Source organism: Mesoplodon bidens (genome assembly GCF_964165515.1).
Source record: "Mesoplodon bidens genome assembly, contig: HAP1_SCAFFOLD_746, whole genome shotgun sequence".
Taxonomy (NCBI): domain Eukaryota; kingdom Metazoa; phylum Chordata; class Mammalia; order Artiodactyla; family Ziphiidae; genus Mesoplodon; species Mesoplodon bidens.
The window spans coordinates 125,131-131,950 of record NW_027672224.1 but is presented as its reverse complement, the minus strand read 5'-3'; the positions used below and the strand labels follow the sequence as shown (position 1 = coordinate 131,950).

At 39.9% G+C, this 6,820-nt stretch overlaps 1 pseudogene across 1 annotated transcript; it reads right to left on the bottom strand.

Annotated features, from left to right (window-relative positions):
- Nucleotides 1–2,713: 2,713 nt before the first annotated feature.
- LOC308610464 (ferritin light chain-like) lies at nt 2,714–3,249 on the bottom strand (annotated as a pseudogene). Its single transcript has one exon. The product of its transcript is annotated as a ferritin light chain-like (transcript).
- Nucleotides 3,250–6,820: the final 3,571 nt, after the last annotated feature.

Genomic DNA, 6,820 nt, shown 5'->3' with positions numbered 1-6,820 from the left:
ATCCTAGCTGACAAATTATTGATTAATAAAAACATGAATTTCTGAAAGATTTGTACTGTTAACCAAAATCTGAGCAAGGAGTCTCAAATGTAATTCTTAGCCAGAATTACATGTTAATGAACCATTTAACAGTGTAAATCAAGGAACATCAATGTAGGGATTTCTTTTCATTTATTTCTTACCTGCTTGAAATATCAGTTAAAGGTTGCCAGCTTGGTTGCAGATGAACAGACATTTGAAGTTCCCTGAACTACGTAATGTGGAATAGGATAGTAGACTTCCAACGCCCTCAAGGCTGTGACCTTGCAGCCATTTTACATAGCACATCATCCTCCTATAGGGATGAACCTTTCCCTGGCCCAAAAAGTAGCCACTCCGTTGAAGCTTTGCTTATTGTAACAGGCTTTTGTTTCCAGGTTACATGTCTGTGGAAGACTTAATTCTGAATAGAGATATAGATATTACTGGAAACTAATTGTTTTTGCTATTATACTCTGCTTTATCAAAAAAGTAAAACATTTAAATTGTGCTACAAAAATTCAGATGTCTTACAATCTTTAAACAATAAATGAATGAATTGCCCTTAAAAAAAAAGAATTAAGCAGTTAGTTAAGCTGTTGGTCCCACATCAGACAAATTATCCTTATACCTCCTGTCAATATTGTTAACAGAGACTGTTATTTTATTAATCCTTATGATCCCATGATTCTTTCTTTCATGTTTCGGGGCACAGCAGGTGAGAGAGTGGGTTTGTTAAGCTGGGTGGGTTTATCCTTCTTTTATGCGTTCATTCAATTTTCTGTTCATTTACTTATTGTATACATATGGCAATAGAAGCTGCTAAGGCAATCATTGCTATTCTGCAAAACAACAAGGCACAGAAGCAGATGTCTTATTTCCGAGATTTCTCCCCCCAGGATTATTATGATTAAAGATCCTTTCCCCCCACTCCCTGGAGAGGACAAGGGGCTGCTCGCTGGAGGATTTTTAATGACTTGGGGAAAGGCTCAAATATCCCCCCATTATGGTAATCCACCCCAGGGGCAAACCACACAAGAATATTATGAATTTATTTTATTTTTCTATCCTTGCAAAGGTAATACTCAGCTCATTAGAATATGAAAACTATACTGTCAAATTTCAGAATTACATGGATGAAGAAAATCACCAAAGTGGCATCATATCATGTGTGTTATAGCTGTATTTACTATATTGACTATATTAAATATGTTGTGTTATCAATGTATTGTATAACTATATATTGAAAAGGCAAAATGCTGTAACATATTTCAGAGAAAATAATTATGTTGGCCAACCCCAAATTGTACATTGTAGACGGGTCCTAGGAAAAGAAGATTCAATTCATAGTGAACAAGAGGTTAGCTTCTGTTTTCAGCCATGTGCTATTTCAAGAATTAAACATCATGAATAATACAGGATATAAGAGGAATAGTCTAAAGATGGAAAAGCACATTTTGATTAGGAAAGAGAATTTAAGTCTTTTTTTTTTAAGGAAAACTGCCTTATTACTATGAGATAAGAAAATTGTTTCCTTCTTTTCTTCCTTGCTTTCTTCTTCTTTTTTTTAACCTTTTTAATTTTGGATATTTGACCTCTAAGCTGAGATGACTGAAAATGCCTCCTCTGGGCATCAACCTTTTTGAAAGACTTTTTCCCCCTCCCTGAGGGCTATTTGTCTCTTGGAGGCTTTGTCTACATTACTCCTCAAGAGGCAAGCATTTGTCCTTGCACTAAATGCTGACATCTCCTGATAAGAGGGAAGCTGCAGAGTAGAAGAATTGAAGGTCAGTATGTTGATATTGGTCTCAAGCGCATTGATGTACATTTGTGTATTGGGGAAGGGGAGTGAAGCTTGAGAGTGGGCCAGTGGGGAGGGGTAAATATTTTGTGATGCTGTCTACCTATGGGCTTATAAAGTTTATGGCTGCATTAGGAGGACAAGCATTACCATTAGCATGAAAAGTAGGGCAGACCTCAGTTGCAAAAGCTTCTAGCCATACACATAGGGCAATACGTAAATGATACACCTTATTGCATTCACCCATTCACCCTCCCCTGTTCACGCTAATTGGAAATTTCCATCCATTTCAGAGAAGTAACACAACTATCAATCATTTTCCCTGGCACGAATCTTCCAGGAGAAAGAAAATGGAATACACCTAGCGACAGAGCTCACGCACTAGTAGTCCATGTGTCTTAGATTTAATATCTGATGACTAGCTGCATTGAAGCCAAGAGGTGGTTCACAAAGTTGCTGCACATTAGAATCACCTGGGGAACTCTGAGACCTTCCCGTGCCCAGGCTCCTCCCTAGACCTACTGAATCAAAATCTCTGGGGCTGGGACCCAGACACCAATGTTTTTCTTCAAAGCTCTTTAGGTAATTCAAACGAGCAGCAAAGCTTGAGAACCAGCCCAATAATGGGAACAAACTTATTTCACACAGATAAAGTGGGGCAATTCATATGTTAAAAGAACGTGAATATATGTATATATTTCTTTTTTTCACTTTATTCTGTTTGTATTTCAAATAGGCTTTTTTTTTTCCTTCTGCAAAAAGCATTATTGTTTCCATTTGGTCCAAGGCTTGGGAGAGGGCTCCAGGGCGGTTACAAAGCTGCCTAGTGGCTGCAGAACGGGGCTTCAGGCAGAAGCTCTGACGCCAGAGGGTCTCCTCAGATGCGGCTGGACTTCAGAGACTCCTGTTTGGCTCGAGGGTGAGCCTTTCAAAGAGATACTCGCCCAGCACAGCCTGCGGACCAGCCAGCCTGCGGAGGTTGGTCAGGTGGTCTCCCATCTTCTGGATGAGTTTTACCTGCTCCTCCAGGAAGCGGCTCTCCAGGAAATCACAGAACTGGGAGTCTGCACGGGCAGGACCCAGGGCGCGCAGATCCGTTAGTGCCTGGTTCAGATTCTTCTCCCTAAGAATGGCGGCTTCCACAGCATCCTGGGTTTTACCCCACTCATCCTGAGAAGGCTTCTGCGCATCCTGGAAGAGGGCGCGGCCGCAGCACTGGTTTTGCATTTTCAAGAGGCGCTGGGCGCCCTCACACTTCTCCTCAGCCAGTTGGCGAAAAATGTGGCCCATACTGTCCAGAGTCCCATTGTTGCTGTCGAAATAGATGCTCAGAGAGAGGTAAGTGTCCACAGATGCATGTTGAACAGGCGGTGGACGGCGGCCTCCACCTCGGTGGAATAATTCTGACGAACCTGTGAACTCGTGGTTGATCAGTGATAAGGAGCTAAGCTCAAAAACTGGTGTTGGCCTGTCCTGGAGGCTGAGGATAGCTGAGTGTCTGATTCCAAAGGTTGCGAAAGGAAGAAAGGTTGGAAGGTGGTCGGGGGCTGGAGCAAGGAGCGTCCCTGGGTCTGTTCATTCCAAACACTGTTGAAGCAAAAGACAGATCTGCAGGACTGCCGAACGCACTGCCTCAAATAGGCTTTGATATAAATGAACAAGAAGTCCAAGCAAGGACAAAACTTACCCTTCCTCCCACCAAAATAGCTGGTGATACTAGAATCTAGATCTGGGAAGGGATTCTTCCATTGCTTTCTTAACATTCCAAGCCACTAGAGCAGTGGTTCTCAAAGTATGGTCACCTTGTAACCAAGCAGTACCCTATGGGGCCTTCCTAGGACAGACCCATCCACCATATCCTCTATTGTAGTTTCTCTCTGAAGTACTCAGATAATAGTATCTCAGGCATATTTCTTGAGTTTTCAGATGCTAAAAACCACCACCCAATGGAAGAAATGAACTCCTTGATGATCATGAGCACGTAGCCCTCAGACCTCCTGGCACCTAAGGATGGATAATGTTACCTGCCTTGTGGCCTCAACATCAGCCAATCAGAGGATTGTGCACGAGCTGATCACATGCCCTGGGATGTCCCTCCCTCACCTGGCCCTTAAAAATGCTTTGCTGAAATCCTTTGGAGATTTCAGGGGTTTTGGAACACGGACCACCCCTCTCCTTGCTCGATCCTGCAATAAACCTTTCTCTTCTCCAGACTCCAACCTTTAGGTTTGTTTGGCCTCACTGTGCTTCAGACACATGAACCTGCATTCAGTAACAACTTGACCAGCTTTACCAGCGTCCCCTGATAATGTGTCAGATATTCAAGTTTTAGGGCCCTATCCCAGCCCTATGGAATCAGCAACTCTAGTGGGGCTCAGTGATCTCTGTTATAACAGGCCCTCCATATGATTTTTATTCACCTTAAAGTTTGAAAAGATCTGCATTGTCAGCTGGCCAAAGTGTCCACCAGCAGGTGAAGGGGAGTGATGCCTGGAAAAGATAGGGAGTAGCCAAGGCAAGTACAGCAGCATTTGCCGTGGTAGTAATGGAGAATGCCTTTTCTCCACTGGTTGGCACAGACTAGTATCTGGGAGCAGTGGCAGGGTTATTTAGGATGCTTTACAATTCAATGTAGTGACCGCTGTCCTGGTTTGCCAGGGACTTCCCCTGTGTGAACACTTAAAACCTCATCCTGGCAAACCCCTTAGCCCTGGATTTGAAAAACTTAGGGAATAACATGAAATTTAGGGGAAACATGATCTAGGATTTGGGCGAGTCACAAGTGCTAATTACAGCTAAGCAAGTATGGTCAGCATCTAGCCTTCTTTACCCCTTTGTGGGAAGGTAAATCTGATTGGGTGAAAGGACTTATTGTTAAGAAATCTTTGTAGAAACATCCCCTTCTGCTTAGTCTGCTGGTTCTCAGTTCTGGCTAGACACTGGCATCGTCTGAGGAGATTTAAAGTTATTTTATTGGTCTAGGATGACCAACAGTCAGTGTGAGGGTTTTTAAAAAGTGCTTCAGATGATTCTAATATGCAGCCAAATTTAGGTGCCACTGCTTAAGCTTTTGAACCACTGCTACATATTTTCACCTCATCTTCCTATGAGAATATCCAACTGTAGTTGAGGTTTGTTTGTTTTTCTTTTTCTTTTTTTAACTCTCTTATTATAAGATTTACTGTCTTAAATAAGATTGAATGTACAGAAAATCCTGCTAGTCCATCTGGTACAGCTAGATACTTAGAATAATATCGTTAAGATATATACCATTTAAGTACTGTGACTGGCCTTTTTAAAATTAACATATGCATTGAATTAGTACAATCTCTTTTGAAGTTGTCATGTTGGGGAGCTATACCTGTAATCTGCTGCCATTGCTAAATATCTGGACAACTCTTATTAGGAATTGTTTTTAAAAATCTTTAGGGATTAAAACCAAGAGTGCTGTATTATTTGTACTGGGACCACAAAAACCTCACAAAGTTTCCCCACTGTACCTTCTACCCCCATCTCTAACCCTTGGCAACTTCTAATCTGTTCTCTATCTCCACAGTTTTGTTATTTTAAGAATAATACGTAAACATAATCATGAATTACTTAATCTTCGGAGATTGGCTTTTAAAAATTTTTTCTTCAGCATCATTCCCTTGAAGTTCATTTTAATTTTTGCATATATTAATAATTTGTTCCTTTTCGTTGCTCCGTAGTATTCTATCATAAGATTTTATCACAATTTGTTTCAACATTCATCCATTGAAAGACATTTGGGTAGTTGCCAGTTATTGGCTATGATAAATAAAACTGCTATGAACATTTATGTGTAAGTTTCTGTGGGAACTTAATTAAGTTTTTGTTTCTTTTGGATAAATGCTCAAGAGTACAAGTACTGCGTTGTAGGGTGAATCTACTTTTAGGATTAAAAGAGACTGTCAAGCTGTTTCTCAGAGTGGCTAAACCATTTTATTTTCCCACCAGTGACGTGATATAACTTTTCTACGTACTCGCCAGCATTTGATGTTGTCACTATAATTTTAGTTATTCTCTGATATCTCATTATGGTCTTAATTTGCATTTCCCTAATGCTAATGATGTTGAGCATCTTTTCATGTGCTTCTTTGCCATGTGTATATTCTCTTCCATGAAATGTCTGTTCCTGTCCTCTGCCTATTTTCTAGTTGGATTTTTTTAAGTTGTTTGGAGAGTTCTTTGTATATTATAGATACAAGTCATCTGTCTCATATGGGATTTTCAAATATGTTTTCCCACTGTGTAATCTGAGTTTTCATCCACTTAAAAGGATCTTCTATGAAGCATTTTTAACTCATTTTGATGAGATACAATTTATCAGTTTTTGCTTTTATTGATCATACTTTCGGTGTCAAGTCTAAGAATTATTCACCTAGTTCTAGATGCCAAAGATTTTCTATTTTTTTTTCTAAAAATGTCCTGCTTTTACATTTAAGATTATGATCCACTTTGATTTAATTTTTGTGTAAGGTGTGGAGGTTTAGGTTAAGGTTCATTTTTTGTTTGTTTTTGTCAAGGGATGTCCAACTGTTTCAGTACCATTTTTTGAAATGTCTATTCTTCCTTGATAGCATTTGCACTGCTGTCAAAAACAGGTTAAATGTATTTATGTCAGTCTATTTCTGGGTTCTCTATTCCATTCCATTGATCTATGTATCTACCCTCCAAAATTACTGCAAAGTCTTGAAATTGGGTGGATTAATTCCTCCCATTTTAATCTTCCTTTACAAATTGTTTTAGCTATTCTTCAGCCTCTTCTTACCATACAAATCTTAGAAAAAGCTTGTCTATATCCGCAAAAACCTTGAGGGCATTTTAAGAGTAATTGTGTTAAGCCTCTTAACTTGGGGAGAATTGACATCTTTATTATGTTGTGTTTCCTAATCCATGAACAAGGTATGTCTCCCTATTTGTTTGGGACTTTAAAATTTTTCTTCATCAGCATTTTGTAATTTTCAGTATAGAGGTCCT